This window comes from Lissotriton vulgaris, chromosome 10, assembly GCF_964263255.1.
Source record: "Lissotriton vulgaris chromosome 10, aLisVul1.2, whole genome shotgun sequence".
NCBI lineage: Eukaryota > Metazoa > Chordata > Amphibia > Caudata > Salamandridae > Lissotriton > Lissotriton vulgaris.
Window position 1 is genome coordinate 383,577,714 of NC_141698.1, and position 12,662 is coordinate 383,590,375.

The window sequence follows — 12,662 nt, forward strand, 5'->3', positions numbered from 1 at the left end:
CCCAGAGCCTCCACACCACTGTAGTCAAGCTAGTCGGGCAGATGAGAGGTGTTACCTCGAAACCGTTCCGGTCCTCGGATGCTTGATTCCGGTCTGGGAAAGATATGGCTGTGTAGTTCGGACTGGACTGTTCCCATGGGGCACAGGGTCAGAGCTGATTAGCATAAAGCCATTATCTAACCCAGGGTGTTGTGGAGTGCAAAAAACGATGGATTTAGGCCCAGATCCTTGTACTGGGGTGAATGTAAGACATTGATCTACATTCTGTCCATCAAATTGTTTTTTGTAATTTTCTCCCTGAGTGTACTGGGGTAGCCCAGACGTGGGTCCCAGAGCCTCCACACCACTGGAGTCAAGCTAGCCGGGCTGATGAGAGGTGTTACCTCGAAACAGGTCCGGTCCTCGGATGCTTGATTCCGGGCTGGGAAAGATAAAGCTGTGTAGTTCGGACTGGACTGTTCCCATGGGGCACAGGGTCAGAGCTGATTTGCATAAAGCCATTATCTAACCCAGGGTGGTGTGGAGTGCAAAAAACGATGGATTTAGGCCCAGATCCTTGTACTGGGGTGAATGTAAGACATTGATCTACATTCTGTCCATCAAATTGTTTTTTGTAATTTTCTCCCTGAGTGTACTGGGGTAGCCCAGGCGTGTGTCCCAGAGCCTCCACACCACTGGAGTCAAGCTAGCCGGGCTGATGAGAGGTGTTACCTCGAAACCAGTCCGGTCCTCGGATGCTTGATTCCGGTCTGGGAAAGATATGGCTGTGTAGTTCGGACTGGACTGTCCCCATGGGGCACAGGGTCAGAGCTGATTTGCATAAAGCCATTATCTAACCCAGGGTGGTGTGGAGTGCAAAAAACGATGGATTTAGGCCCAGATCCTTGTACTGGGGTGAATGTAAGACATTGATCTACATTCTGTCCATCAAATTGTTTTTTGTAATTTTCTCCCTGAGTGTACTGGGGTAGCCCAGACGTGGGTCCCAGAGCCTCCACACCACTGGAGTCAAGCTAGCCGGGCTGATGAGAGGTGTTACCTCGAAACCGGTCCGGTCCTCGGATGCTTGATTCCAGTCTGGGAAAGATATGGCTGTGTAGTTCGGACTGGACAGTTCCCATGGGGCACGGGGTCAGAGCTGATTAGCATAAAGCCATTATCTAACCCAGGGTGGTGTGGAGTGCAAAAAACGATGGATTTAGGCCCAGATCCTTGTACTGGGGTGAATGTAAGACATTGATCTACATTCTGTCCATCAAATTGTTTTTTGTAATTTTCTCCCTGAGTGTACTGGGGTAGCCCAGACGTGGGTCCCAGAGCCTCCACACCACTGGAGTCAAGCTAGCCGGGCTGATGAGAGGTGTTACCTCGAAACCGGTCCGGTCCTCGGATGCTTGATTCCGGTCTGGGAAAGATATGGCTGTGTAGTTCGGACTAGACTGTTCCCATGGGGCACAGGGTCAGAGCTGATTTGCATAAAGCCATTATCTATCCCAGGGTGGTGTGGAGTGCAAAAAACGATGGATTTAGGCCCAGATCCTTGTACTGGGGTGAATATAAGACATTGATCTACATTCTGTCCATCAAATTGTTTTTTGTAATTTTCTCCCTGAGTGTACTGGGGTAGCCCAGACGTGGGTCCCAGAGCCTCCACACCACTGGAGTCAAGCTAGCCGGGCTGATGAGAGGTGTTACCTCGAAACCAGTCCGGTCCTCGGATGCTTGATTCCGGTCTGGGAAAGATATGGCTGTGTAGTTCGGACTGGACTGTCCCCATGGGGCACAGGGTCAGAGCTGATTTGCATAAAGCCATTATCTAACCCAGGGTGGTGTGGAGTGCAAAAAACGATGGATTTAGGCCCAGATCCTTGTACTGGGGTGAATGTAAGACATTGATCTACATTCTGTCCATCAAATAGTTTTTTGTAATTTTCTCCCTGAGTGTACTGGGTAGCCCAGACGTGGGTCCCAGCCTCCACACCACTGGAGTCAAGCTAGCCGGGCTGATGAGAGGTGTTACCTTGAAACCGGTCCTGTCCTCGGATGCTTGATTCCGGTCTGGGAAAGATATGGCTGTGTAGTTCGGACTGGACTGTTCCCATGGGGCACAGGGTCAGAGCTGATTTGCATAAAGCCATTATCTAACCCAGGGTGGTGTGGAGTGCAAAAAACGATGGATTTAGGCCCAGATCCTTGTACTGGGGTGAATGTAAGACATTGATCTACATTCTGTCCATCAAATAGTTTTTTGTAATTTTCTCCCTGAGTGTACTGGGGTAGCCCAGACGTGGGTCCCAGAGCCTCCACACCACTGGAGTCAAGCTAGCTGGGCTGATGAGAGGTGTTACCTCGAAACCGGTCCGGTCCTCGGATGCTTGATTCCGGTCTGGGAAAGATATGGCTGTGTAGTTCGGACTGGACTGTTCCCATGGGGCACAGGGTCAGAGCTGATTTGCATAAAGCCATTATCTAACCCAGGGTGGTGTGGAGTGCAAAAAACGATGGATTTAGGCCCAGATCCTTGTACTGGGGTGAATGTAAGACATTAATCTACATTCTGTCCATCAAATAGTTTTTTGTTAGTTTCATAACTAGCAGGGTTACTCTCAGAATCATGAAAAAGGGAGGAAAGGCATTCTTCAGGCCTTGATAGGTATGCAGAAAAGCATCCGTCACCAGCATCAAAAGGTCTGATCTCTAGCTATGGAACAATGATGATTGGTATGTCAAATGTGATCCAAAAATGTCCAAATGATGAAGACCCCATTTTGTGATAATCTCGGAAAACAATGACATGGTGAGTTTCCATTCACTAGGATCCCTCAGATCTTATCATAATTTTAGAAAACAATGATATGTCTAGTTTCCATTCCTTGGAATCCCTTTGATTTTGGGGATCCCAGTCCAGCGCTGAATCCTGTTTGCCTGACATGTGAACGTATATTTTGTGTGTTAGGCAAAAATGCCAACAGACTTTGGCGATCTCGGATAGAGATGAGACCTTGTTCCTCTCAGATGGTTGGCATATTGAATCTCTGAAACATTGTCCTGCTTTAGGGGCTACAACAATGGGCTTTTTGAGGTGAGAAAGAGAGAATTCTAGGCAAGCATTTGACATATAAGGAGAGTTCCTCTTTGCCCATCTGCCTCCGGTAGTCATATCTCTACATTGTAAGCCCTGTCTACAGCCGCTTGAATCTGACTCTATCTCCATTTATGGAATGGGGCCAAAATGGCACTCTTATTTCATGCATCTATGTGATCGAGCCACCATTGTAGTTCCTGGCGAACCTCTGATGTCAGTGGTACTCGATCCGAGTAAGTGAGGCATTTTCGTTGATGTTTTATCTTGAGGCATTGTTAACCCAGAAAGATTGCTTGTATGGATGACACCAGAAGATCTACTAATCTGGCAGCCCAGTGGAAAGTGAGAGTCTCTTTCTGTGGATTTCTATTTTGAGAGCTCTGACATTTAGGAAGGAAAGACTGAGGGTAGTGGAGTCTATGGTAAACCTAATAAGATCATGTGTTGGAAGGTAATGAGATCTAATTGGGCATAGGTGATGATGAAGCCAAATGACTCCAAAAGGGACTTTGTCAGATACAATTGCTTTGCAAAAAGAGACAGATCATGAGCCATCAGAAGGATGTTGTCCAAATAAATGACTAGGCGGATGTTCCTGGTTCTCAGAAACTCTGTTACTGACTTAAGCAACTTGACAAAGCCCTAAGAAGCTGAAGAGATTCTAAAAGGCTTGGCTGAATACTCATACGTTGTCTGTCTCAACTGAAATTGTCTAAATCAACAATGAGGTGGAAAACATTGTATGGTTAAGAAAGCGTCCTTCAGGTCTAGCCGACCATGAAGTCTGTTCTCTCAATACATCTCTCAACAAGTGTATCCCTTCAATTTTGAAATGCCTGTAGAGAATCAACAAGTTGAATTCTTTTAGGTTGATCACCAAATGTGAACCTCCCCCTTTCTTGATTACACGAAAGGCATTGCTTAGGAAATCCCTGGGATGTAAAGTACAAGGTGATATAGCTTGTTATTGAAAAAGTGAATATATCTCCTGATCTATGACATTGTTTGTATGATCAAAAGTTTAATTGTTTTGGCGCTAGGGTCTGAATCGGAGTTACTTAATGCTCCGAATGTAACCACAACACTGTCTAAAGCACCCACACATCATGTTATCAAACCCCATTTGAAGTACAGGTGATGAACTCTGCCCCCTAATTCCGGAGGGAAAGAAGGGAGATTTCTTTCCTTCGATGGAGAGATTGGACGATGCCTCATGAAAGATCCTCATTGAATGCAGCCTCTATAACCTCTAGCCCTTGTCGCAAAGAAGGGGGATACTCTCTATGAGTTTTGAAGGAGGCTGTTCTGTGTGACTTTCCCTGAATGCAGGAGCCTGGTATGAGAGGTGGCCGGCAGAGCACCACTCACTCTAATTGTTATTTTGTACATATTTGATTTTTTGGCATTGAAGCAAGAGACCTGATTAGGGTCACTCTAGTCACTCACGACCACCTCTCAGCCTTCCATACCAAATGAAGAGTCGGTCAGTCAGTAGAGAATACAAACCTGTAACTGTTTATTTGAAGTACAAAGTACACTCAGAGCATAGCCCTGTCTGCCTAATCACTAGGAGTGCTGCAGAGGGACTAAAGTCCACAAGCATAGAGATGCATTTAGTACATTTCGTAACAGGGCTAGAACACGCCCATAGTGGAATATTCCAGGCAGGTGTTACTAAGCAATACAGATGAAAGAAAAGGGAAAAAAATGATCTCAGTACTCATATCTTACGGAATTACAGAGTCCAATGCCACTGCAAGTGGGCCTGTCTTCGGACTAGTGGGTGAAGGCCCATATCTTAAGAGAAAGGTATGAGCTAATAAGAACAGCACATTCATTAGTGTAGCAAAACTCAGCTCAGGAGAAACAAAACTTAGAGACAGTTGTTTCTTAGAAGTAGCAAAGGATAGGTTTAGATTATAATACAAAATGGCGCCCAGACACAAAATGGCACCGCTAATGCTAACTCACACTAAGCAATGTGAAAACATGATTTTTAGTTCAACATCATTTCAATGCTCATGTACTTGGTTGCTCTGTGTCCACTCATGAACCTGCATTTGCTGTATTGCTCATATTTCATGTGGCCTTGATGGCAAAGTTACTACTTTAATTTTCCAGAAGTGTGTTCTGCTGTGTATAAGCAGTCGAAGATGAGGACTGTGCTCATAGGGCTTGAAGCAAATCAGTGTAGTCCTATTTCTGTGTCCATGTCTGCGAACATGCATGCATGTCCAGCAGATGCTTGATGAATAAACATGCTGGGCAAAAACCCTGCTTCATTCACTGTAGAAAAGTGCCTCTTTTGACATGGTTAGCCCCCACTCTTTGGCTGATGGCTGGTATAATATTGTACTGTAGGTGCACTGAATTCCTCCTAACCAGGTTCCCAGTGCCAGAAATCTTTCCCAAAAACTGTACCATGATTGGTACCATTTCAGGTACCCCTGTAAATCCCCAATAAATGGCACCCCTGGTGCCAAGGGAATGGGTACAGAAGATGGTGTTCTGGGGCTGCAGCACTGGCCCCTCACAAGGCTCAGCACTCTGCCATTGCAACCTGCATGTCTTGTTGCAGGGAAATCTGAAGAGATGACATGGCACAGAGCCCTGTGTGCCATGCCTCCCATACACTGCTTGGAATATAGATAAGAAATTGAAATTGAAATTGAAAATTCCATTTATATAGCGCATAACCACCCGAAGGCCTCGCAGCGCTAGAGACTGAATTCTATGTGCGACTGCAGGGAAAGATTAATGCGCTTTTGAGAACAGATGGGTTTTCAGTTCTCTCCTAAATGACATCAGGTTGCTGTTTTTCCTGAGGGACAGGGGTAGGGAGTTCCATGCCTTCGCCGCTGAATAGGTGAAAGAGCGGCCGCCCCATCGAGCTCTCTTGATTTTTACTTTTGTTGCCAAGTGCAGTGAAGCTGAACGTAGGGTTCTAAGCGGTACATACGGCGGTACTAGAGGGTATAGTACTGCCGGGCCAGTTTGATGGAGGGATTTGTGCAGGATGCACATGGCCTTGAATAGTGATCTTGAGGCCACTGGAAGCCAGTGAAGCTCCTTCAGGGCATTTCTCGCTGACTGCCAGCGGGGGATATTAAACAGTAGGCGGGCGGCGCAATTTTGAGTGACCTGAAGTTTTTTTGTCACTGATGCCGGGGCCCCAAGATATAGAACATTTCCGTAGTCCAGGCGGGAGAGAATCAGGGCCTGGACCATGACCCTCCTCGCCTGGAATGGGAGCAGAGGGAGCACTTTCCGGAGCATTTTCATTAGCCCTATGCATACCGAGGCGGTGATAGTGGCTTGGGACGAGAAGTCTAGCGCTCTGTCCAACCAGACTCCCAGACTCTTTATCTGCTCTTTAGGAGGGGGGGGAGTACCGAGACACAGAGGCCAATCATCCAGGAAGGAGGTAGGGGAGGAATTGCCAAGCACCATGATCTCGGTCTTCTCCCCATTGAGCTTGAGGTGGGAAAGTTGCATCCACCCAGCTACAGCCTCCAAACATGGACCCAAAGTGTTCGACGAACCCCCCTCGTGGTCCAAAGAGACCACGAGTTGGGTGTCGTCAGCGTAGGTGACAATCCGCACACCAAAGGGGAGAACGATCTTCTCCAGAGGCTGCATATAAACATTAAACAGCGTGGGGCTCAGGGAGGAGCCCTGAGGAACCCCACAACTGAGAAGATGTTTTGATGATGTCACCTCGCCCTCAAATACCTGGAAGAAACGTTCCTCCAAAAAGGAGGTCAGCCACAACAGGGCTGCACCCGACACTCCCAAGCCACTCAGGCGATGTAATAATGTGGCATGGTTCACAGTGTCGAATGCGGCACTGAGGTCCAAAAGTATGATGGCTGTTTTACCACCTTGGTCCATTATGGCTCTCGCTGCCTCCGTGACCGCTAAAAGAGCGGTCTCAGTGCCATGTTGTGGGCGAAACCCTGTTTGGGAGACCTGAAGCAATTTGTTGGATTCCAAATATTCCCCTAAGGCTTTGTTGATATGCCTCTCCAGCAACTTGCTCATCCATGGAAGCAGCGAGATAGGGCGAAAATTGGATAGATTGTTAGGGTCCAAATTCGGTTTTTTTAACAAGGCCCTTACCATTGCACACTTCCAGGCGGCTGGTACAGAGTTGGAGGTAATGGAGGTATTAAGAGCCTCCAGCAAACAGGGGCGAATGGTATCCATTGCTTTGACTAAGGTCTGGGGTGGAGCCGGGTCATTTGGGGATCCAGAGGTAACCTTCTGAGCAAGAGAATCTAAGGTATTAGGATCCAGGAGTGGAAAGGTAGCCAGGGAGCAAGAAGGGGGCAAATCTGAGTCTGAGGTGGGCAGTGGATTAGTGTCCCCATCATTTGCTGCTAATTGGGAATAAATGGCCTGAATCTTCTGTGAGAAGAAAGTGGCAAGATCCTCACAGCGGGCCTGCGCCCCCTCTGATATAGGTCTTTCAACAGGAAGAGATATCAGAGATTTGGCGATCTTAAAAATTTCCCTTGGTGAATTAGCTGCCATATTAATTTTATTTTCATAAAACTTGGCTTGGGCAAGTTTTATCTCCCTCTTGTAGTGCTTTATAACTGCCCTGTACTCCAATTTTTTTGGTTGAGAGCGGTCTTTCCTCCAGGCTCTCTCCGCTTTCCGGCATGTTTGTTTCAGGGCCCTAAGGGCGAGAGAGTACCAGGGAGCGACTTTGGGCCACCCTACTACAGACCATTCACCCTAAAACTAAGGTATCCTATTTGTAGGCATATGAGCAGATAAGCCCCTACAATTCTAATGTCGTTCCTAGAAATCTATATAGGATGTGCGTGTTTAGACAACATAGACCGTGGGATTGGTGTCTAGACTGATTTCAGACACCCCCACTGGGTATGTTCACCTGTTTACCAGCTAGCTCACAGTGCCACTGTAAACTACTCTTTCTGGAGAGAATAGTTCCTGGCAATTATCAAGAATGACAACGTTGTCCCATCAGGGATCGTGGAAACAGCACAGTACTTTTCGATCAGTCACTCATGCTCACTTTGTTTCAGAGAGATACACAGAATAAACAGTGGGGACATTTTCAATAAGCATTTATTGAACTAGTGTTTTTTCTAGTGTAAAATAGGTGTGCTAAAACAACCATAAGACAGAAACAGATATAAATGATTATAAGCACCAACAGAGTAAAAGGATGTAGGATTTCCACCATAGTGCTAAAACAATGATTATATGCAAGTTTGGCAATGATAATGCATGCTCCTACGATGCAATCCTAACTAGATGTACCTAAGTGTACCTAGCATGTATATAGGTGTAGAGCCAAGTATCACCCTAGAATGAAGTCAACCACATTACCTGGTATGAGAGAATGAAGGACCCCATCTTGGTCTTGAAATGGACATCCCACGAGGGATGTCAGACCACTGCGTGCTGCATGCATGCAGGAACCTCAGTGTCTCGCGTCAGTGTGTCAGCATGGAAATCTTTCTCCTCTGCCGGTCCTATCAAAAAAATGGTGTATACATCCCCAAAAGGTACCCTCAGGGGTTCTACCTTGCTGTGTCAGCCAAGGATGACGGAAGGGATGACTCTTAAGTTATAATGCAGAAGATGGTAATCCTGCTGTGATTCTGAGAATCCTCATGCATATTAAATGAGGCTAGGTTTCTGGGAAACCACATGGCATTTATGCAGCACCTTAAGTAGGTAAAAGGTCAATACCAAAAACTGTTACGTAGTACAATGGCAGGGAAAATGTAGGTGAAAGGTAAGGTGACCACCCGGCCTATACTGGGGTACATTACAAAACATAACACAATGTCCAGTCCATTCTTGGATGTTGTAAGTGAACAGGGAAGCCATAAAGAGTACCTGGGCTAGATACTTGACAACACATACTTTGTAGCTCCATGATGGCTTTACTGATTTCTACGGTGTTTGGTACCAAGCATCTTGTCTTAATAAATCCTCATTGATACCAGTGATGGATTAAATATTAAATTCACACAAGAGACCATTTTAGGGCCCCCCCTGAAAACCTACCAAGCACTAGTGTGTTTCCTAATTCATTTTCACCAGTCTACCACAACCAGACATGTTTCTGACCTCATAGGGTGGGAACCAGCACTCTCAGATGACCGAGACAAAGCCTGCTCTGGGCAGAGGTGCTTCAAACTTCCTCAAGGACAAGATGGCCTTTGTGGGAGGGAAAATTAAAAGGCAATGCCCCCTTTGAAATCTAACCCAGGAACCTCCAGATAGTGTGGGATACCAGGCCTCCTTTCCTGATCCCCTTTTGGCAGCAGGAAAGGTGGGAAAATTAGTTAGATTAGGAGGAGGGTCCCCACTTAGCCTACACCACCCCTAGGGAAAGGCTGGTGTCAAGGTGAACCCCTCTCTTGAAATTCCACCATCTTGAGCTGGTGAGAAAACCTCCTATCAGGGCTAGGCTAGTGCCTTTTCCCACAGGTATTTGTCACTAAAGGATGTAGACACCCTAATGGTAAGTAGCCCTTTGACTACTACCTGTATCCCCTTGTAACACCCCTAAAATCAATATTTAGGAGGTCCCCAAGAACTTAACATCAGTTTTGATGGACAAGAGAAGACCAAGACAAAGAATACCCGCTGTTCAAGAACTGAATCCCTGCTGCAGAAGAAAAAGGCGCCAAACCCTGCCTACCGCTCCCAGGACTTAATCGTTGTTGCTGCTGTGTTGTCCTGAAATCCGAAAGGACTCCAAGAACCCCAGAGCACCTCCAGCCCTCAAGAAATTACCATGAAGCTCCCTTGAAGTGAAGGTATAACTCACCTGCACACCGCAGGCACGGATCCCGGGAAGTCAGGTTAATGAATGTGCTGCTCCCTAGCAACCTCCAAAAACAGCACCAAAGGGAGAAAATGTACAATAGCTCTGGAGGGTCAGATCTGTCTTCCAACAAATTTGTAAACACAAGGACCTACCGAAGCTGCAGTGTACTAACACCCGGGAGACCCAACCCCAAACGGCAAAAACAAAGAAGAAGAGTCCACTCCAGACTCCCGAAGCACCAGAAGCAAGCACACGTTGAGGGACCTCAAGACACCTGAGACCCACTCCCTTAGTGGCCCAGCTGTCTCAAATTGCCTCTGCAAGTTGCTTGCTCCCATCCACGAGAACATGAAGGTGCAGACCATCTGGCTGACCTGTTCACTCTGCACTTTGCCCACCAGTCCCAGCACCGACCAACTAACCATGCTCCTGTGGTCCTGGGCCCTTTCAACATCTTTTTCTGAGGAGATCCACTGAGCTTACCTGTTAGTCCCTTTGAGCACTGGCTTTCAAGAACTCGGCACCTCCACTCATAGTTGATTTGAAATGCCCTGAACTTCCTGCTAGAACTTTGGACCTGGTCCTGACACTGACCTAAAAGGAGATCTTCGTGAAAGCATTGCCAGAATTTCTATGCACTTTTCTGCTTTTTCCCTATTGTTTCCTAGGGTGCGCAATTGTGCATAAAACTATTATATTTATTGAAATTTGCAAAATTGCATCCCTGAAAGTACTTACCTTTGAACTGAGTTTACAGTCTTACAAATTGTTTGTATAAAAAATAACATTATTGTTGCAAATTGATCTTGGATTTATTCTTGAATGTGCGTCTCATTTTTTGCCTCTGTGAGTTCCACAAATTGTTGACACTACCCTCTGATAAGTCTATCTGTTCACCCACACTAACACAAAAAGAGAGTACATATTTTCTACTTTTACCTCTACCTGTCTTTTGGGGACTGCTCGCACTCTGTACATAGTGTACTTCATTTTATTACGCTGTACAATGAGGATTTTTCCTACGCCCAAGGGGGAAATATTATGTTATCTTATTACATGAGGATGGAGACATGTTTTCTGCAGACATTTGCATTTAATACCCCATTTACGTCCCTGTTGAAACGAATCTGCAGGAGTTGCAATAATTGCTTTAAAGGGTTGCCCAGAGGTAAGTGAAGGAAGGCTATCTTGACGGAGGAGGCAAGACGGATCTTGGATCGGGGGGAGGGGTCAGTGGCAGTGATCCTCCTCGATCTGAGTGCCGCTTTTGACACAGTACATCATAAAATTCTGATGAACCGTCTCGCCGACCTAGGAGTGTCCGGAGAAGCCCTGGTCTGGTTCGAGTCTTTTCTATCGGATAGAACCTTCCAGGTCTTTGATGGCACATCCGTGTCATCGAGCAGGCCTTTGGGGTGTGGAGTCCCTCAGGGTTCATCCTTGAGCCCTACGCTCTTCAATGCATATATGAGGCCGCTGGCTGGGATTGTTCGTCCGCATGGTATTAACATAATTTCCTATGCGGACGATACCCAGCTGGTGGTCTCCCTTGTGCAGAAGAGTGGCCTCCAATCGCCGCTCAATCTAGCGGCGTGCCTGGAGGAGGTGAGGAGTTGGATGATGAGCTCAGGTCTGAAGCTCAACGGCGACAAGACCGAGCTCATGCTCCTGGGCCCGGCGGCCCCCTCTTCTTTGGAGCTGCTATGGCCCGCGGGCATGGGGGTGGCCCCTGCCCCCAGAGATAACATCAAAAGTCTGCGGGTATGGCTAGATAAGTCGCTGAGCTTCAATACACAGGCCACCAAGGTGGCGGCCACCTGCTTTGGCCTCCTTAGGGTGATCAAAAAATTCTTCCCCTTCTTCCATTTGAGGCCAGACAGATAATTATGCAGGGCCTCGTCGAATCCTGCCTGGACTTCAATAATGCCCTTTATCTTGGAGCACCGGACTATACCCTGCAAAAACTTCAGCGCACTCAAAACTGTGCTGCTCGTGCGCTACTTGGAGTCCCACGAAGAACTTCAATAAAAGCTGGCCTAAGAACGCTGCACTGGTTGCCTGTCAGGGACAGAGTTAAGTTTAACCCCTCCCCTGCTGATGACGGAACCGCTCTGTCATCAGCTACGGTTGGGCTGTGCTGATGACGGAGCGGTTCCGTCATGGCCCGGCCGCCGCGCCTGTGCGGTGCTGATTTTGCGCCTGCGCGGCCGTTGTATTGAGCGGGGCGGGTCATGATGGAACTGCTCCATCACCAGCAGAGCTCAACCGCGGCTGGTGACGGAGCGGTTCTGTCACCAGCATGCGGCCGCCGCGCAGCGAAAGGGTTAAAGCTCTGTGCATTGCTCACCAGGCTCTTTGGAAAATGGGTCCAGAAATCAACTGTTCCTTGATTTCCCCTTACCTGCCCAACAAGGTGCTTCGATCCTCATCTGCATCACTGGCCAAGATTCCCAGAATCTTTAGAGCCAGAGCAGGAGGACGTTCCTTCTCTTATAATGTGTCAAGATTGTGGAACACCCTCCCTCTGCATATGAGAGGCTACTCCAACTTAACTAGTTTCCGGAAACAGCTTAAAACCTTTTTGTTTCAGTAACCAGAAACTTCCTGTTCATCTGAGGGCATTTTTGTTTAGTCACAGCGCCTGGACGCCTGAGGGCAACTGTAGCGCTTTATAAATTTCATTTTCATTTCATTTCATCTTCTTCTGATAAATATCTACATTTTAATTCTAAAGCCATCAGTATATTTTAATTGCATGGC